This window comes from Bos grunniens, chromosome 7, assembly GCF_055505025.1.
Source record: "Bos grunniens cultivar Pamir isolate PY7600 chromosome 7, Bosgru_T2T1.0, whole genome shotgun sequence".
Classification (NCBI taxonomy): Eukaryota; Metazoa; Chordata; class Mammalia; order Artiodactyla; family Bovidae; genus Bos; species Bos grunniens.
In genome coordinates, this window is record NC_141171.1 from 17,381,357 (window position 1) to 17,403,054 (window position 21,698).

General features: G+C 42.3%; 1 pseudogene across 1 annotated transcript; it reads left to right on the forward strand.

Moving 5' to 3' along the window:
- The first annotated feature begins 6,925 nt into the window (after nucleotides 1-6,925).
- Nucleotides 6,926-11,598, forward strand: LOC147368697 (heterogeneous nuclear ribonucleoproteins A2/B1 pseudogene; annotated as a pseudogene). The gene is made up of 2 exons (XR_015166753.1): nucleotides 6,926-7,705; nucleotides 9,782-11,598. The product of XR_015166753.1 is annotated as a heterogeneous nuclear ribonucleoproteins A2/B1 pseudogene (transcript).
- Nucleotides 11,599-21,698: the final 10,100 nt, after the last annotated feature.

Consider the following 21,698-nt stretch of genomic DNA (forward strand, 5'->3'; position numbering starts at 1 on the left):
CCATCACTTCATAGGAAATAGATGGGGAAACAGTGGAAACAGTGTCAGACTTTATTTTTTGGGCTCCAAAATCACTGTAGATGGTGATTGCAGCCATGAAATTAAAAGTTGCTTACTCCTTGGGAGGAAAGTTATGACCAACCTAGATAGCATATTGAAAAGCAGAGACATTACTTTGCCAACAAATGTCCGTATAGTCAAGGCTATGGTTTTTCCAGTGGTCATGTATGGATGTGAGAGCTGGACTGTGAAGAAAGTTGAGCACTGAAGAATTGATGCTTTTGAACTGTGGTGTTGGAGAAGACTCTTGAGAGTCCCTTGGACTGCAAGGAGATCCAACCAGTCCATTCTAAAGGAGATCAGTCCTGGGTGTTCATTGGAAGGACTGATGCTGAAGCTGAAACTCCAATACTTTGGCCACCTCGTGCGAAGAGTTGACTCATTGGAAAAGACCCTGATGCTGGGAGGGATTGGGGGCAGGAGGAGAAGGGGACAACAGAGGATGAGATGGCTGGATGGCACTACCAACTCAATGGACATGGGTTTGAGTGGACTCCGGGAGTTTGTGATGGACAGGGAGGCCTGGTGTGCTGCGGTTCATGGGGTCGCAAAGAGTTGGACACGACTGAGTGACTGAACTGCACTGAATGTATTATGTATTTTCCAGTGATTTCAATATAATAATTCTATGTATTTGGGGGGCCATTTTTTTCAGAGTGTTTAAGAAGCATTAAAAGACTTGTTGGTGAAAACTGGTTTCTTGTTTTAATATACTTTATTTATTTGTTTGATGTGGACCATCTTTAAAGTCTTTATTGAATTTGTTACAAGACTACTTCTGTTTTATGTTTTGCTTTTTTAGGCCATGAGGAATGTGGGATCTTAGCTTCCCAACCAGGGATCGAATCTGAGCCCCTGCATTGGAAAGCAAAGTCTTAACCACTGGACTGCCAGGGAAGTCCATTAATGTATTTTTTAAAATTACTTTCAATTACAGGATAATTGCTTTACAATATTGTACTGGTTTCTGCCCTACATCTACATGAATCAATCATAGGTATAAACATGTCCTTTCCCTCTGGAAGATCCCTCCCATCTCCTACCCCATCCCACCCCTCTAGGTAGTCACAGAGCACTGGGTTGAACTCCCTACAGCACACAGAAAATTCCCACTGGCCATCTGTTTTACGTATGGTAATGCACATGTTTCCATGCTCCTCTCTCAATTTTCCCCATCCTCTCCTTCTCCCACTGTGTTCACAAGCCTGTTCTCCATGTCTGCGTCTCCATTGCTGCCCTGCAAATGGATTCATCAATACCATCTTTCTAGATTCCCTATATATGCATACTGTTAAAATTGAACTATAGATCATGTATAATAGTATGTTAGTTTTAGGTGTACAATATGGTGATCCAACAATCAAATACACTGCAAAATGATCGCAGTGAGAAGTTCAGTAAGTTCTCTCACTCTCCAAAATTATTAGTGTTAATGACTGTATCTCTTGTGCTGTATATTATATCCCCATGACCTATTTATTTGATAAATAGGAGTTTGTATTTCTTAATCCCCTTCACCTAGTTTGCCCAACCCCCAACCCCCCTCCCTCTGGCAACCGCCAGTTTGCTCTGTATCTGTTTTGTTTGTTTTTAGATTCCACGTATCAGTCAGATTATATGGTATTTGTCTTTCTCTGTCTGACTTATTTCACTTAGCATAATACTGTCCTGATTCATCTGTATTGTTGCAAATGGCAAGATTTAATTTTTTTGTTGCTGAGTAATATTCCATTTTATGTACATACCACATCGTCTTTATCCATTCATCTATTTAAAAATATTTTTAGATTTTTAATTGAAGTATAATTGCTTTAAAATGTTGTGTTGGTTTCTGCCATACAACAGCCATAAGCATACATATATCCCCTCCCTCTTGAGCCTCCATCCCATCCCTCCTCCATTTGTCCATTGATAAGACATTTAGAATGTAAGTTCAAAACACTAAGTAATTCCTGAGCCCAATTGTCTTGTAGACTTTAACATAAAATGAAGAAAGATTATGGTAAATAAATATTGAGATTCACCATGAAAAGGGAAGACCATGATAGATACTGCAAAGACATGCGGGTGAAAGTCAAGTCTGTCTTTCTCAAGGACCACCACACTCTCCTTTTCTTTGGCACCAATGTAGCCTGTCTCATTGTGTTTTCAGGGCTCTTTCTTGGTTCCTCTCTCTTCCTCCCTGGCAATCCTATTGGCCCTCAAGGCCAGAGTCAGTCTCTCCTCTTACTTCTTACCATATGCATCTGACTCTTGCTATCTTCAGAGGTTACTTGTTTCTTGCAGACAGGCTGTGAGAGATCCCAGCTGGTTCCTGGACTCCTCTATAGCTGATATGGACACCACCGGGGCTGTCAGGGCTGGTGTGCACACACCGACCCATCCTTAGGTTGGTCCAGACTTTCACCTGAACTACTTGGTGGAATTGTTGTTAAGGCATTTGTAAAATCCAAAGGACTTTCACCTTCGTGGCTGCAAGTAGGAGTCCTCGCGTTCTCTTGTTCTCCAAGGTCTCCTCCCTTTGGCTGTCACCTGAACTCACTGTCAGCCTGGAAAGGTATTCTAGTCACTGATCTCTGGAATATGCAGCTGATCAGTCTTCTTTTCCTTTTTTTTAAAAAAATAATTTTATTTACTTACTTTTGGCTGTACTGGGTCTTTATTGCTGCTCAGGCTTTTCTCCAGTTGCGAAGAGCCAGGGCTACTCTCTAGTTTCAGTGCCTGGGTTTCTCACTGTGTTGGTTTCTCTTGTGGAGCACAGGATCTAGAGCACAGGCTCAGTAGCTGTGGTGCATGGGCTTAGTTGCTCTGAGGTATGTGAGATCTTCCTGGACCAGGGATTGAACCTACTTATGCATTGGCAGATGGATTTGTCACCCCTGGACCACCAGGGAAGCTCTGGTCAGTCTTCCCGAGTGTCTAGGGCTTCAGCCAGTTTTCTGCTTGGCCTGTGTCATGGTCTCGTTTCTTCCTCTGTGAAGTTGGTGTGGAGCCCTATACCACAGTCACAGGTGTGGAACTTTGTACCAAGGTCACAGGACAAGAATCTCTGGAATTAACCAAGCTCCATAGCAAATGTTGTCATGAACATCCTGATCTAAACCAGCTAGTTCTCTGACCTTCAGATTGCAGGTTTCCCAGATAGTGCTAGAGGTAAAGAATCTGCCTGCCAATGCAGGAGACATAAGAGACTCGGATTCCATCCCCGAGTCAAGAATATCCTCTGGAGAAGGAAATGACAACCCACTCCAGTATTCTTACCCAGAGAATCCCATGGACAGAGGAGCCTGGGGGGCCACAGTCCGTGAGATCACGGAGTCTGACACTACTGAGCTTTTGAGCACACCATTACCCACCTGCAGCATCCTAAAGCGAAAACGTTAGTCACTCAGTCATGTCTCTTTGTGACCCTCTGGACTGTAGCCCACCAGGCTCCTCTGTTCATGGGATTCTCCAGGCAAGAATACTGGAGTGGGTTGCCATGCCCTTCTCCAGGGATCTTCCCAACTCAGGGATGGAACCCACGTTTCCTGTGTCTCCTGCACTGGCAAGTGGATTCTTTACCAGCTGAGACATAATACAGCATACACTTAGGTAAAGATATCACATTTTGAATGATATACTGCAATAAACTAGGAATTACAGCTTAGATTTCAAATCTTTTTTCCACATAATCCAATTTCGAGATTCTAATCACAATGATCTGTTTAAAATGCAAAACTGATCATTTACTTGAACTTTTCGGTCCTTTTCATTTTTGTCTTTGGCAGATATTTATCCTGTTGTCCTGCCCTAATAACACTGCCTTCTTTATTCCCCAATGTGTCTCAATTTGGAGAAAAAAAATTTGGTCACCTTTTTTGCAAAGCACCTACTATGTGCAAAGTGCTGGTATAGAACTTGTGGTCCAGAATTAAACAGTGCTGCTCCTATTTCCTTAGTGAAAGGAAATGGTAAGTAGAGCAAAGAGTTCATAACATCATATAGAAATAAATGCTGTGATCAACAGTAAGACAGAGAGAGACGGAGGGAGGGAGATAGTTTAAGTATGAGCATTTATTCACATTTAAGTGTTTTTTCATGTGTTCATGTACATAAACTCTTGGTGGGGAGTGGATTGTCTCCTTCCGGGGTTTGAGGGAGGCTCCTATGCATTGTAAATTCCTTCCAGGTGCACTTTTTTTGGACTTTATCTTGTTTTTTAAATTGATTTGGCTGTACTGGGTCTTAGTTGTGGCACAGGGGTTCTTGGTTGCAGCAAGTGGGATCTAGTTCCCTGACCAGAGATAGAACCCAGGCCCCCTGCATTGGGAACATGGACTCTTAGCCACCGGACTACCAATAGGATATAAAGTATATTGAAGAGGAGACTTATTTAGAAATTCACTCACCTAGTTATGAAAGTGAGAAACCTTGCAGTCTGGTTTCTGAGTCTGATACTGAGCAGGGGTCTATGGGACTCCAGGGCACAAAGCCTTTCCATGTCCCCCATTTCTTCGACTACAGGAAATAGCCTTCATTTAGCCCCCATGACCTTCCCTGAGCCCCAGTGGGCAGATTCAAGCAGTTGTTAATTAGGGAAGGGTGGGAATGCAAGACCAGGGAGAAATGGTCAAGAGCGACCTTAGAGCAAGGTCTTGTGTTGTTGTTCAGTCACTAAGTCGTGTCCAACTCTTTGCCAGCCCATGGGCTGTAGCACGCCAGTCTCCTCTGTCCTCCACTATCTCCCAGAGTTTGCTCCAACTCATACCCACTGAGTCAGTGATGCTATTTAACCATCTCATCCTCTGCTGCCCCCTTCTTTTACCTTCAATCTTTCCCAGCATCAGGGTCTTTTCCAGTGAGTCAGTTCTTTGCATAAGGTAGCCAAAGTATTGGAGCTTCAGCTTCAGCATCAGTCCTTCCACTGAATATTCATGGTTAATTTCTTTGAGGATTGACTGGTTTGATTTTCTTGCTGTCCAAGGGACTCTCAAGAGTCTTCTCGAGCACCACAGACTCCTACTTACCTCACCACTAACCCAGCAGAATGCAAGCCTGTCACTCACTGCCTTGATCCTTATCACCTACCCCTGACCAAGAGCCCAGACTATAAGACCGCTCCCTATTCCCCATTGAGGGGGTGCAGTTCTTGAGGCGCTAGCCTACTCTGGTCCCTCTTTGCCTGGCAAAGGAATAAAGCCACTCTTTTTTTCTCCTTCATAACTGTCTTCATCTTTCCACTTGGCATCAGTGCACAGAAAGGCAAGATTTTGGCAGCATTACCTGCAAGCTGGAGAAGCAGAAAGCCAGTAGTAAAATTCAGTTCAAGTCTGAAGGCCTGAGCTCTGAGTCCAAGGGAAGGAAAAGGTGGACATCCCAGTTCAAGAAAAGAGAATGGATTCACCCTTCCTTCGCTTTTTTGATCCATTTGGCCCTCAGCAGAGTGGATGACACCCCGCCTCCACCTGCCCACTATCCTCCGCCACACTGGGGAGGGTGGGGTCTCTTAACTTAGTCTATGGAATCAAATGCTAATCTCTTCTAGAAATATCTTCAGGAACACACTCAGAATTAATACACAACCTGCTAACTGGGCATTCCCTAGCCCAGTCATGTTTCTCCCTATAATTAAACATCACATGTTGTATTATCCACTCAACACCAATAGAACAAGGTGACCTAGGTGATTTTTTTAAATTAATTTTATTTTATTTTTAAACTTTACAAATTGTATTAGTTTTGCCAAATATCAAAATGACCTAGGTGATTTTATGTTTTAATTTATTTTTATTTTTTAAACTCTTCTGGGCTTCCCTGGTGGCTCAGATGGGTAAAGAATCTGCCTGCAATATAGGAGACCTGAGTTTGATCCCGGAGTTGGTAAGATCTCCTGGAGAAGAAAATGGCAATCTACTCTAGCTTTCTTCTTGGGAAATCCTAATGGACAGAGGAATCTGGCAGGCTACAGTCCATGGGGTCGCAAAGGAGTTGGACACAACTTAGCAACGAAACCACAAAATACATTCTTGTGGAAGGACTGATACATGGCTGCAGCTTAATGTTCACTCATGATTACTTTCTGCACATTGTTGGGGGTATAACTGATTATATAATTTTAAATTAAAAAAATGTTATAGGTGTATAATTGCTTTACAGTTTTGAATTAGTTTCTGCTGTACAACAACATGAATCAACCTTAAGCATACATATATCCTTTGCTTCTTGAGCCTCCCTCCTGCTCCTCCCATCCCAGCTTGCTAGGTCATCATAGAGCACCGGGCTGAGCTCCCTGTGCTATACAGCAACTTCCCACTAGCTATCTATTTCACACATGGTAGTGTACATAGGTCTGTAATTTTAAATATTTTAAAACACACGTTAAAGAAAGTAAACAGAGAGGAAATTGGTTTCTATACTATTTCTATTTACCAAAGAAATTGAAATTATTTCAAAATGTAGTCCACATCAGAATGAAGAAAAAGTTAAATCACAGTCAGTGAAATAAAGATAGTTAAGAGACTATTTAAAGGGCTTCCTAGGTGGCTCTAGTGGGAAAGAACCTGCCTTTCAGGAAATGTAAGAGAGGTGGGTTTGATCCCTGGGTGGGGTAAATCCCCCGGAGGAGGGCATGGCAGTCCACTCCAGTGTTCTTGCCTGGAGAATCCCATGGACAGAGGAGCCTGGTGGGCTGCAGTCCACAGGGTCCCAAAAAGTCAGACATGACTGAAGCGACTTAGCAAATGCACAAAACACTGATTTCTTTGGAATGGCTATTGGCATAGACTTTATAGATTTTTAATAAAGATTTGGACTTTTACTGATAAACATTTAAACAGCCTCTACTTTATTGTGTTAAAACATAAGCTTATGGATATTTCAGTCCCTTGGACTGCAAGGAGATCCAGCCAGTCCATTCCAAGGGAGATCAGCCCTGGGTGTTCTTTGGAAGGAATGATGCTAAAGCTGAAACTCCAGTACTTTGGCCACCTCAGCAAAGAGCTGACTCATAGGAAAAGACTCTGATGCTGGGAGGGATTGGGGGCAGGAGGAAAAGGGGATGACAGAGGATGAGATGGCTGGATGGCATCACCGACTCGATGGACATGAGTCTGAGTGAACTCCAGGAGATTGTGATGGACAGGGAGGCCTGGCGTGCTGCGATTCATGGGGTTGCAAAGAATCAGACACTGAGCCATCAGATCAGACTGAGCTACTGATCTGACCTGATCTGATGGATATTTCTGTGTATAAAAATAATTTTTTTTTGTAGAATGTATCCTGACTGAGAGTAAATGTTAAAAATGTTGGTAGAAACTGCCAACAGCACTCCCAGACACAAATGTATTACATTTTTTTCATTTACAAGAGTATCTGACAGTGTCAATAGCCTCAAATTCTCAACTTTGTGGATAAAGTTTCATAAATCTCTTCAAAGCTTTTGATGAGAGGGAGGGGTGTGTCCTCTGGATTGGGTTGTCCCCTGATTGGGTTGTCCCCTGATTGGGTTGTCCACTCTCTTCCCCTATAAAAGGAGAATCAGAAGCAGAAGTTCCTGTACTTTCCACCAAGTCACAGGCTTTCTGCATCTCCAGAGTGGTCAGAGGACAGCACTTGGAAGACAGGGAATCCTGCATAGACCAGAGTTCCAAGCAGGCCTCTTCTGGTGAGTGTGGAATCTCTCTTGATTGCAAGAGAGTGTTCACGTATATACTTGTTTTTTTTGCAAAGTCTTTTTAAGTTGGCAGACAATAGCTCTTAAAGAGGTTACCTTGTTGAAAGTTATTTCCTTGGTGTTAGTGTTAGGAATACTGAAAATTTCGTATATTTTTGAGTCTGAAGATTTTTTAGGATAGTAGCCCAGATTTTTTTCTTGGCATGTGGGATCTTAGTTCCTAGACCAGGGATCAAACCCCATGCAGTGGAAGCTTAGAGTCTTAACCACTGGACCACCAGGGAAATCCCAGGTTGTACGTATATATTTTTTTTTAAAAACAAAATCACTATGAAGTAGAAGTATTTGGCTGTGTTCTTTAAATAGTTCTCTCTGAGAAGTTGTTTTACACACTATGTGTTTAGTTTTCCTTCCTTTCTTTAAAAAAATTCAGTTCTTTGCTTCAAGAACTATTTGAACCTATTGCTTCAAATAGGTCATCAGTTTGGCCTTCCACAATTTCTTCATCAACAATTGTCATTAATTTTTTCTCCCTTCTTACCTCTCTTCCTCCATATCTCCTTCTTTCTCTGTCTCTCTGTTGGCTTTATTGATGCTCACAATACTTAATTATACCTGAAACTATAGTAGATATGGGCTTCTCAGGTAGCTCAGCTGGTAAAGAATCCACCTGTAATGCAGGAGACCACCGTTAGACTCCTGGGTCAGGAGGTTCCCCTGGCGAAGGGATAGGCTACCCACTCCAGTATTCTTGTGCTACCCTGGTGGCTCAGACTGTAAAGAGCCTTCATGCAATGTGGGAGATCTGGGTTCAATCGCTGGGTTGGGAAGACACCCTGGAGGAGAGTATGGCAACCCATTCCAGTATTCTTGCCTGGAGAATCCCCACAATAGTAGATATTCTTTAGTCTATAACCCTTTTTACTCATTAGGATTCAAATAAACTGGGGCAGTGACTTTAATTTAAACTCAAGGGTTTTAGTACAATGTGGCATATAATTGTTGTTCGGTGGCTAAATCATGTCTAACTCTTTGCCATCCCATGGACTGCAGCATGCCAGGCTCCCCTGTCCTTCACTATCTTCCAGAGTTTGTTCTAATTCGTGTCCACTGAGTTGGTGATGCCATCCAACCATCTCATGCTCTGTCATCCCCTTCCTCTCCTGCCTTCAATCTTTCCAAGCATCAGGGTCTTTTCAATTTTTCTTTAGATCAGGTGGCCAAAGGATTGGAGCTTCAGTTTCAGCATTAGTCCTCCCAATAGATGCTCTGTAAATGGGATGATCAAATAATTTTCCCTCCAAACTTGGGACTTCTAGATCAATGTTCAGGGATAGTGTTAATAATTATGGCAGGACAACAGAAATAAAATAAAAATTTTAGTTTCTCCCTTTAAAAATATTTTCTGAAGACAGAGATGATGGATTTAAATGAAAGGGTGTGCTGATTAGGTTTACATGTTAACCAGATTATTGTGATTAGAGGTTAAATGGATTACATAGAGAAAGGATTAGAAGCCCTAGTGCCAATTAGACAGTCTACCACAAAAGAGATTTTTATCACTGTATAACTGAAGTTGAGTGAATTTATTAGAAAAGTTTAGAAAGTACTTTTTTGAGTTTGAACAGTCTTTTTCAAAAAATATATCTGAGCCCAGTCTAAGGGCAAAGTGAATAAGTGAGTCTGTCAGTGTAAACTGCTAAAGTCCACATTACTCTTCCCTTCATTGGGCATCCAACTTAGTGAGAAAATCAAGATAAAGAGATGATGTGCCTGCGTGCTAAGTTTGTGAACCCATGGACTGCAGCCTGCCAGGTTCCTCTGCCCATGGGATTCTCCAGGCAAGAAAACTGGAATGGATTGCCATGCCCTTCTCCAGGGGATCTTCCCGACCCAGGGATCGATTACATCTAACCTGCATTGGCAGGCAGGTTCTTTACTAGCACCACCTGGGAAGTCTGGATAGTATACATACAATTCAAAATTGGAAACATTAATAGGGAAAGTGCAATATTAATCTTAATGACTGGATCAGGAAAGGTCACTGTGTTAAATGGTGTTTTGCAGGAACATTGAAAGGTGCTCAAGACTGATTCGAAGGCTCCAGAGGCAGCGGCTCTGGAGGTCTGAGCCACATCACCGACTCCCTGTGGAGGTTCCTAGACCTGCCGTTCCTGGAGCAGTAGAGGGCCTCACCCCGCAGTAGAGACCTGCTGGGTCTCTGTTCATCCCGCGAGATCTCGCGTTAACCTCGGCTACTGGAAATATGGCTGCAGCGAGTGAACGGGCAATGGAGAAAACTGTGAAATCTGTTCCTGTGAAGAGGGAAAAGAAAGAAAACGAACAAATCCGTAAACTCTTCATTGGTGGCTTGAGCTCTGAAACCACAGAAGAAAGTCTGAAGAATTACTACCAGCAGTGGGGAGAACTCACAGACTGTGTGGTCATAAGGGGCCTTGCCAGTCAAAAATCAAGAGGGTTTGGTTTTGTTACTTTCTCCTCCGTGGCTGAGGTGGATGCAGCCATGGCAGCCAGACCTCATTCCATTGATGGGAGAGTGGTTGACCCCAAACGTGCTGTTGCGAGAGAGAAATCTGAAAAACAGGGGTCGCTTGTCAATGTGAAGAAGCTGTTCGTTGGTGGAATTAAGGAAGATACCGAGGAGCATCATCTTAGAGAGTACTTTGAGAAATACGGAAAAATCGATGCCATTGAGATCATTACAGATAGGCAGTCAGGCAAGAAAAGAGGCTTTGGATTTGTGACTTTTGATGACTATGATCCCGTGGATAAGATAATGCTGCAGAAATACCATGCCATCAACGGTCATCGTGCAGAAGTTGGGAAGGCTTTGTCGAGACAGGAAATGAAGGAAATTCAAGGTCCTAGAAGTAGAAAAGGAGGCCCTTTTGGTTTTAGTGTTTCTTCTAATGGGGGTGGAAATTTTGGACGAGGGCCAGGAACTAAATTTAGAGGAGAAGCTGATGGATATGGAAATGGTCCCGGATCTAGGGATGGCTGTCATGGGTATGGAGGAGGACCTGGAGGTGGGAATTTTGGAGGTTACCCTTGTTATGGAGGTGGGAATTTTGGAGGTTACCCTTGTTATGGAGGAGGAGGTGGAGAATATGCTGGTCGACGTCCTGGGTATGGCAACCAGTGGGAATTCTCTGGAGGTGGTTATGGCAATAATTTTGGAAATTACGACCAGCAACCTTCTAATTATGGTCCAATGAGGAATGGAATCTTTGGTGTTGGCAGGAACATAGTGGCCCCATACGGTGGAGGAAATTATGGCCCAGGCGGCAATGGAGGAAGTGGGGGTTATGGAGGCGGAAGTGGATATTGAGCTTCTTCCTGTTTGCCCTGGGCTTCACTGTCTGAATAGCAGAGGATGAGAGCCCAGACATAACAGAACAGTTTCAGGTTCTTGAAATAAGGACATTAAGAAAACTCTTATCTCAGCCATGAATAAATATTTAGTGATGTGTCAGAAGACCTCAGAGCAGATTCAAAGAGTCATTTTTGTGAATGGACTGGATTATTTAAGAACATTACCTTCCTGTGGAGGAAAAATTGTGAAAAAAACTGACTTTGAGACAGTTTCCTAGCTTCTTAACTGTTTATTTCTAGTGAGTGTAGAAGTATTCCTTCTTTGATAATGTTAAATGTGTAAGTTTCAGGTGACATGTGAAACCTTTAAAATGTTTTTTTCTCAAAGTTTTGAAACTATTAGCCAGAATCAGCACAATAGACAGAATGTTGTTCCTTTTATTGGAAAAATAAAAATATATTAAACTTGAAAAAAAATAAAAATAAAACTGTCTGTAGAGTTAAGAAGCAGTTGTACTTTTATGATTTAATAAAATAATTCTAAAAGAAAAGCAGTTGTAATTTGTCCTTTTTCATTTATAACTTTTTCACTTTAAAATTTTTATCTTTAAGTAATTTTTTTCTACTTTATGAGGTATTATTGATATATACTATTTAATTTACTGTTTATTTTTAGCAGCTTCCCAGGTGGCATCAGTTCAGTTCAGTCAAGTAGTCATGTCCGACTCTTTGCGACCCCATGAATTGCAGCACACCAGGCCTCCTTGTCCATCACCAACTCCTGGAGTTCACTCAAACTCACGTCCATCGAGTCAGTGATGCCATCCAGCCATCTCATCCTCTGTGATCCCCTTCTCCTCCTGCCCTCAATCCCTCCCAGCATCAGAGTCTTTTCCAATGAGTCAACTCTTCGCATGAGGTGGCCAAAGTACTGGAGTTTCAGCTTCAGCATCAGTCCTTCCAAAGAACACCCAGGACTGATCTCCTTTAGAATGGACTGGTTGGAACTCCTTGCAGTCCAAGGGACTCTCAAGAGTCTTCTCCAACACCACAGTTCAAAAGCATCAGTTCTTTGACACTCAGGCTTCTTCACAGTCCAACTCTCACATCCATACATGACCACTGGAAAAACCATGGCCTTGACTAGATGGACCTTTTTTGGCAAAGTAATGTCTCTGCTTTTGAATACGCTATCTAGATTGGTCATAACTTTCCTTCCAAGGAGTAGGTGTCTTTTAATTTCATGGCTGCAATCACCATCTGCAGTGATTTTGGAGCCCCCAAAAATAAAGTCTGACACTGTTTCCCCATGTACTTCCCATGAAGTGATGGGACCAGATGCCATGATCTTCGTTTTCTGGATGTTGAGCTTTAAGTCAACTTTTTCACTCTCCACTTTCACTTTCATCAAGAGGCTTTTGAGTTCCTCTTCACTTTCTGCCATAAGGGTCGTGTCATCTGCATACCTGAGGTTATTGATGTTTCTCCTGGCAATCTTGACTCCAGCTTGTGCTTCTTCCAGCCCAGCGTTTCTCATGATGTACTCTGCATACAAGTTAAATAAACAGAGTGACAATATACAGCCTTGACGTACTTCTTTTCCTCTTTGGAACCAGTCTGTTTTTCCATGTCCAGTTCTAACTCTTGCTTCCTGACCTGCATAGAGGTTTCTCAAGAGGCAGATCAGGTGGTCTGGTATTCCCATCTCTTTCAGAAATTTCCACACTTGTGATCCACACAGTCAAAGGCTTTGGCATAGTCAATAAAGCAGAAATAGATGTTTTTCTGGAACTCTCTTGCTTTTTCCATGATCCAGAAGATGTTGGCAATTTGATCTCTGGTTCCTCTGCCTTTTCTAAAACCAGCTTGAACATCTGGAAGTTCATGGTTCACGTATTGCTGAAGCCTGGCTTGGAGAATTTTGGGCATTACTTTACTAGCATGTGAGATGAGTGCAATTGTGTGGTAGTGTGAGCATTCTTTGGCATTGCCTTTCTTTGGGACTGGAATGAAAACTGACTGGCATAGTGGTAAAGAATCCACCTGCCAATGCAGTAGACGTGGATTCAATTCCTGGGTGGGAAAGATCCTCTGCAGAGGGAAATGGCAACACAGTCCAGGATTATCAACTGGGAAATCCTATGGACAGAAGAGCCTGGGGGCTTTAGTCCATGGGGTCCCAAGAGTTGGACATGACTTAATGACTAAACCACCAGACCACTATCACTCATTTATTTAGGCGGCACTGGGTCTTCATTGCAGTGCGTGGATGCCTCTCTTGTTGTAAAGCACCGACTCTAAGGTGCATGGGTTCTCTACTTGAGGCACACAGGCTCAGTAGTTGCAACAGGTAGGCTTCGTTGTCCTGCGGTATATGGGACAAAAATCAAGTGCTAACTATAGTCATCATGTACATTACATCCCTTGTTGTTCATTCACTGAGTCATGTCTGACTAGTTGCAACCCTATAAACTGCAGCATGCCAGGTTTCTCTATCACCATCTCCCTGAGTTTCCTCAAATAACATGCCCATTGAGTCAGTGATGCCATCCAACTGTCTCATTCTCTGTTTCCCCCTTCTCCTCTTGCCCTCAATTTCCCCAGCATCATGGTGTTTTCCAATGAGCCAGCTCTTCCCATCAGGTGGCCAAAGTGTTGGAGCTTCAGGTTCAGCATCAGTCCTTCCAATGAATATTCAGGGTTGATTTCCTTTAGGATTGACTGGTTTGATCTCCTTGCAGTCCAAGGGACTCTCAAGAGTATTCTCCAGCAACACAGTTTGAAAGCATCAATTATTTGGTGCTCAGCCTTCTTTATGGTCCAACTCTCACATCCATACATGACTACTGGAAAAAGCATAACTTTGACCAGATGGACCTTTGTTGGCAAAGTCACGTCTCTGCTTTTAAAAACAGTCAAGGCTTGACATTGCTATTCTTCCAAGGAGTAAGTGTCTTTTAATTTTGTGGCTGCAGTTACCATCAGAAGTGATTTCGGAGCCCCCCAAAATAAAGTCTCTCACTGTTTCCATTGTTTCCCTATCTATTTGCCATGAAGTGATGGGACTGGATGCCATGATCTTTGTTTTTTGAGTGTTGAGTGTTAAGCCAGCTTTTTCCCTCTCCTCTTTCACGTTCTTCAAGAGGCTCTTTAGTTCCTCTTCACTTTCTGACATTAAAGTGGTATCATCTGCATATCTGAGGTTGTTGATATTTCTCCTGGCAATCTTGATTCTAGCTTGTGCTTCAGCCAGCCAGGCATTTCTCATTATGTACTCTGCATTGAAGTTAAATAAGCAGGGTGACAATATACAGCCTTGATGGACTCCTTTCTCAATTTTGAACCAGACCATTGTTCTGTGTCTGGTTCTAACTGTTGCTTCTTTTCCTGCATACAGGTTTCTCAGGAGGAAGGTAAGGTGTTCTGTTATTCCCATTTCTTTAAGAATATTACAGTTTGTCATGATCTACACAAAACTTTTAGCATATTCAATGAAGCAGAAGCAGATTTTTTGGGGAATTCTCTTGCTTTTTTCTATGACCCAGGGTATGTTTGCAATCTGATCTCTGGTTCCTCTGCCTTTTCTAAATCCAATTTGACATCTGAAAGTTCTTGGTTCACATACTGCTGAAGGCTAGCTTGAAGGATTTTGAGCAAAATCTATTGGCATGTGAAATGAGTGTAATTATACAGTAATTTGAACATCTTTTGGCATTGCTTTTCTTTGGGATTGGAATGAAAACTGATGTTTTCCAGTCCTGTGGCCACTGCTGAGTTTTCCAAATTTGCTGGCATAATGAGTGGAGCACTTTAACAGCATCATATTTTAGGATTTGAAATAGCTCAGCTAGAATTCCATCACCTCCATTAGCTTTGTTCATAGCAATGCTTTCTAATCCTTTGTTTAATGCAATGCTCCATAGTCCAGGATGTCTGGCTCTAGGTGAGTGATCACACCATCGTGGTTAACTGGGTCATGAAGATCTTTTTTGTATAGTTGTTCTGTGTATTCTTGCCACATTTTCTTAATCTCTTCTGCTTCTGTTAGGTCCTTGCTGTTTTTGTCCTTTTTTGTGCCTATCTTTGTATGAAACGTTCCCTTGGTATCTCCAATTTTCTTAGAGATCTCTAGTCTTTCCCATTCTATTGTTTTCATCTATTTCTTTGCATTGGTCATTTAAGAAGGCTTTCTTACCACTCCTTGCTATTCTTTGGGACTCTGCATTCGGTTGAGTTTATCTTTCCCTTTCTCCTTTGCCTTTTGCTTTTCTTCTTTTCTCAGCTATTTGTAAGGCCTCTTCAGACAACCACTTTGCCTTGCTGCATTTCTTTTTCTTGGGGATGGTTTTGGTCACCACCTCCTGTACAATGTTAGGAACCTCCATCCATAGGTTTTTAGGCACTCTGTCTATCAGATCTAATCCCTTAAATCTATTTGTCACTTCCATTGTATAATCATAAGGGATTTTATTTTGGTCATAACTGAGTGACCTAGTAGTTTCCCCTACTTTCTTCAATTTGAGCCTGAATTTTGCAGTAAGGAGCTGATGATCTGAGCCATGGTCAGCTTCAGGTCTTGTTTTTGCTGACTGTATAGAGCCTCTTCATCTTTGGCTGCAAAAAATATAATCAATCTAATTCCGGCACTGACCATCTGGTGATGTCAATGTTTAGCATCATCTCTTGTGTTGTTGGAAGAGGGTGTTTGCTATGACCAGTGCATTCTCTTGGCAAAACTGTTAACATTTTCCCTGCTTCGTTTTATACTCCTCTAAGGCCAAACTTGCCTGTTACTCCAGTTATCTCTTGACTTCCTACTTTTACATTTCACTCCCCTATGGTGAAGAGGACATCTGTTTCGGTTTTTGTTCTAGGAGGTCTTGTAGGTCTTCATAGAATAGTTCAAATTCAGCTTCTTCAGCATTAGAGGTTGGGGCATAGACTTGGATTACTGTGATATTGAATGGTTTGTCTTGAAAACGAACAAAGATTATTCTGTTATTTTTGAGATTGCATCCAAGAACTGCATTTTGGACTCTTTTGTTGACTATGAGGGCTACTCCATTTCTTCTAAAGGATTTTTGCCCTTTAGTAATAGATAGGTCATCTATATTAAATTTGCCCATTCCCGACCATTTTAGTTCACTGATTCCTGAAATGTTGATATTCACTCTTGCCATCTCCTGTTTCAGTTCTGTTCAGTTCAGTTGCTTAGTCGTGTCTGACTCTTTGACACCCCATGAATTGCAGCAAGCCAGGCCTCCCTGTCGATCACCAACTCCCTGAGTTCACCCAAACTCATGTCCATCGAGTCAGTGATGCCATCAAGCCATCTCATCCTCTGTCGTCCCCTTCTCCTCCTGCCCCCAATCCTACCTAGCATCACAGTCTTTTCTAATGAGTCAACTCTTCTCATGAGGTGGCCAAAGTATGGAGTTTCAGCTTTAGCATCATTCCTTCCAAAGAACACCAAAGACTGATCTCCTTTAGAATGGACTGGTTGGATCTCCTTGCAGTCCAAGGGACTCTCAAGAGTCTTCTCCAACACCACAGTTCAAAAGCATCAGTTCTTTGGCGATCAGCTTTCTTCACAGTCCAACTCTCACATCCATACATGACCACTGGAAAAACCATAACCTTGACTATACGGACCTTTGTTGGCAAAGTAATGTCTCTGCTTTTGAATATGCTATCTAGGTTGGTCATAACTTTCCTTCCAAGGAATAAGCGTCTTTTAATTTCATGGCTGCAATCACCATCTGCAGTGATTTTGGAGCCCCCCCAAATAAAGTCTAACACTGTTTCCACTGTTTCCCCATCTATTTCCCATGAATGATGTGGGACCAGATGCCATGATCTTCGTTTTCTGAATGTTGAACTTTAAGTCAACTTTTTCACTCTCCTCTTTGCCGGGAGCCGGCATATTGCATATTGAGTGCATATTGCATATTGAGTACAGCACTTTCCACAGCATCATCTTTCAGGATCTGGAATAGCTCAACTGGAATTCTATCACTGCCGGGAGCCAGCGTGAGGAGCTCCACCCATGATAAAGGTCATGAGGAAGGAGGCTCGGCATACGCAAAGGCGGGATCGAGCCTCAGGAGTCCCCCTGGAAATTCTAAAGCATTTACACCCAAAACCAGAGTCTGCCTACTTTCTGCTTTGTGCTGTCACCTACACCTCTGACTTTACGGGGGGCTGTCCCCCACTACCTCTCTGAAAAAAGAGTTAGCTTACAGCTCCAGTTAATAATTCCTGGGTGTGACAGTGTTTCAACCTACAAACTCCTTTGGAAATCCCCTAGCCTGCCTGAATAGGTTTTTCCGGCCACATGTGATTGTTCAGAGCCTCCCAACTGTGAGAGGCAGGAGATGTTCTAAACTGTCTAAACACAGATTCTTTTGAGTAGTTAAAAGATTGATTAGAAATTGTATTGGTGAAGGGATTTTCACTTGTTGGGCCAATGTTTGCTGCTAAGTTTCCATATCCCTTACCTGCTGTGTCCCTGGCAGTGTATTGATTAATATAATTGGTGTAAGTAGTAGCTTTAATGTTTGTAACCTGGGACCCTTGAGTTAATTCTTTTTCTTGTTATAGCCCACCACACCTTTGCTCTGTAGGAATGCAACTTTATCTAATGCTTTTGGAGGGTGGCTCCTGACCAATCACCTTTAGAGAAAAATAAGTTTTCTGAAGAAAGGGTCTTAAAATGTTAACAGGCCTCCGGGCCAGAAGATGATGTAAATCACCTAAGCTTTTGCACATGATAAGTTTGCAGGAAGAAAGCCTGGCTTGCTGCCTGACTCTACCCCTTCACCCATTATCCTCTATGCATAACTTAAGGTATAAAAACTACTTTGGAAAATAAAGTGCGGGCCTTGTTCAACGAAACTTGGTCTCACCATGTCGTTCTTTCTCTTACCTTCTGGCTGAATTATTCAGCCTCTTTTCTACACTGAATTTCCTCACTGAGCTATCTTATTTCAGCCTCTTTTCTCCACTGAATTTCCTCACTGAGCTATCCTCATTCTATTACTCTTTATATCCTTAACGTTTAATTAAGCAGTTGTTTCCTGATCTTCGCCTACGCCGTCTCTCCTTCGAATACCCTGGATCAGCCGGGGCTGGTCCCCGGCACCTCTTTCACTTTCTTCAAGAGGCTTTTTAGTTCCTCTTCACCTTCTGCCATAAAGGTGGTGTCATCTGCATATCTGAAGTTATTGATATTTCTCCCGGCAATCTTGATTCCAGCTTGTGTTTCTTCCAGTCCAGTGTTTCTCATGATGTACTCTGCATATAAGTTAAATAAGCAGGGTGACAATATATATCTCCTGTTTGACTACATCCAATTTACCTTGTTTCATGGTCCTAACATTCCAGGTTCCTATGCAGTATTGTTCTTTACAGCATCAGACTTCCCTTTCACCAACAGATACAATCACACCTGGGTGTCATTTTCACTTTGGCTCAGCCTCTTCATCCTTTCTGTAGCTATTTCTCCACTCTACCCCAGTAGAATATTGGGCCCCTACCGACCTGGGGGTTCACCTTTCAGTGTCATCTCTTTTTGCCTTTTCAAACTGTTCATGGGGTTCTCAAGGCAAGAATGCTGAAGTGGTCTGCCATTCCCTTCTACAGTGTACCACGTTTTTAGCACGGATGTGCCCTTCAGCTGCTCAGCATAGCTGGATGAAATGCTTTGTGCTTTGGCTTTCCCACTGCTGGTCCTCAGTGAGCATTTAAACCTTCACTGGCATCAGGAGTCAGTCAAGATGTGGCCAGAGTTTGAGGCAAAGGCCCTGTTGGAGTGGCTGAAAAGGGGGTCTGGGGAAGTCTGGAACTGATGTTGGAGGATGCCCAGGAGTGGAGGGCACCCCCCACCTCTGCTGCCACTGGCTACCCTGGAGTCGATCCACTGCCTGGGAGCTGCTGTCCGCCAGTGGAGCTGATAAGCCACCCAGGAGCTGACTATATCCTGGCTTTCCCACTGCTGCTGGTTGCCCTAGTACTTTATTTATCTTCTTAACCAAAAGCTTGTAGCTTTTGGCAACCTTCATTCTATTTCTCTGCCCACAAATTCCCCACCTCTGGTGGTATCTTTTCCTTTGAGATTAAAAAGGAAACTTTAAGTTCATCATATAAATGAGATGCTATAGTATTTGTCTTTCTCTGACTTATTTCACTTAGCATAGTGCCCTCAAGAGATTATCCATGTTGTTGGAAATGGCACAATTTCCTTATTTTTTTTTATGGTTGAACAGTCTATCATTATATGTGTATATATATGTGTATGTATATATGTATATGAGCATGTGTATAGATACATGTATATATGCATAAAATGTAAAATCACATTTTATTTATTCATTCATCTTTTGATAGATATTTAGGGTCATTTCCATGTCTTGGCTATTGTAAGTAATGCTGCAATGAACATGGACTATTCAGGATCATGACTTTTGTTTTGTTCAGATATATACCCAGAAGTGGAGTTGAAATAGAGCAAGTCCCCCCTGTAGTCTTTCCCATCCCCCTACCCCATGTCCTCAACCTGCCTATTATCTGTGAAAAAAAAAAAAAAAAACTTAGCTAGAAGAATAAGTTTAATCATAGAAGTGAGAAAATGCAGAAGCAAAGAAAAGCAGTCAAATAGGACAAAACAGTAATAGTTTAGTCATTAAGCATAGTCAAGGAACTTTAGCTCCTTCTCAAGGGCTATAGATAATATTTTGAGCCATATCCTGAGCTGTCTTGTAGATACTGAAACTCCCACCAAATGGAACAGGTTAACTTCATGATGACCAGACTGGAGCCATGACAGAAGCTCCCACAGTTGTGAGCATTGGCCTTAAGGAAATGGGAAAAATACAACCCTGGAACTTAAAATCACCTGTGTTTAAAACAATCACGATGATGTTGGTCAGACCACTGGTAACCAATTTCAAGATTACTGTTAGAGCTGACTGCTGTTTCTACATGTAGCCCCATTCTTCTGCCTATACACTCTATTGCCCCATGATTGTCAAGGGGGGAGTTGCGCTTTGGACAGGAGTCTGCCCTCCCCCATGGCCCCAGTCACTGGCATTCAAAATATAGCAAATTTTCCTTTCCATCAACCTTGCCTCTTTATTGGCTTTTGAGCAGTGAGGATCTGGACCCCACTTTCAGTTATAGTTTGATGAATTCTGACTCCAATTATATCTTAATATGATCCATTTTAAGATATAATTGGAGTCAGAATTCATCAAACTGCAAGGAGATCCAACCAGTCCATTCTGAAGCAGATCAGCCCTAGGATTTCTTTGGCAGGAATGATGCTAAAGCTGAAACTCCAGTACTTTGGCCACCTCATGTGAAGAGTTGACTCATTGGAAAAGACTCTGATGCTGGGAGGGATTGGGGGCAAGAAGAGAAGGGGACGACAGAGGATGAGATGGCTGGATGGCATCACTGACTCGATGGACGTGAGTCTGAGTGAACTCTGGGAGTTGGTGATGGACAGGGAGGCCTGGCGTGCTGCGATTCATGGGGTCGCAAAGAGTCGGACACGACTGAGCGACTGATCTGAATCTGATCTGAATATGATCCAAATTACAATGTTCTCCTATCTATTTGACTTTTATCATATCAGAAGGAATAAATTCTCATCACAAAACTGCTTTTTTATTAAAAAAAATTAAATCTGTGGAAGAAGGCATTTAAATTATAACTGATATTAAGGAATTAAGTAACTAAGAAGGTTTTGATTCCAAGATAAGACTGATTTAGTAAGCTTCAAGACAGTTCAAGAGCAAATAGTCAAACAAAAGCACAGAGTGAAAAATAGACAAGACAGAGCTAAAAGATAAGTGGGAAGTGATGAAGAGTGGACTAGAGAGAAGGTGGGGAGGAATTGATATCACGAGTGAAAATACATGCAAGCATGTTCCAAATGGATGAAATACATCAACCCACAGATGTAAGTAACTCAACGTCCTTTGAGCAAAAAATAAAACAAAACAAAAACAAAAACACAGGGGAAAGAATGAGATACACTATGGTCTCAATGCCAAAGTTAATGTAAAAAGATTTTAGACATTTTAGAGAATACAGAGGCTAATTGGTGATGCCTAGACATAAATAAAAACTAAGATAGATAGCAATACAGAACCTTTTTATTTTAGAAAATATTTTAATTTCTCTTTTTTTTTTTTGGCTGTACTGGGTCTTCACATGGGCTTACCTCCAGGGGCAGCATGTGGGCTTCTCTTGCTGCCCTCCATGGGCTTCTGGTTGCAGTGCAATGGGCTTCTCTTGTTACAGATCATGAGCTCTAGAGTGCAAGAGCAGTAGCTGCAGCCCAGAGGCTTAGCTGACCTGTGGTATATGGGATCTTAGTTCCCTGACCAGGGATCTAACCTGTGTTGGAGGGTGGATTCCTTTTCTTATATAATTTTATTTATTTATTTCTGGTTATGCTGGGTCTTCATTGCTGTGTGGGTTTTTCTCTAGATGCAGCGAATGGGGGCTACTCTGTAGTTGCGGTGCTTGGGCTTCTCACTGCAGTAGCTTCTCGTTTTGGAGCATAGGCTCAAGAGCACAGGCTCAATAGATGTGGTGCACCAGCTTAGTTGCTCTGAGGCATGTAGGATCTTCCTAGATCATGGAT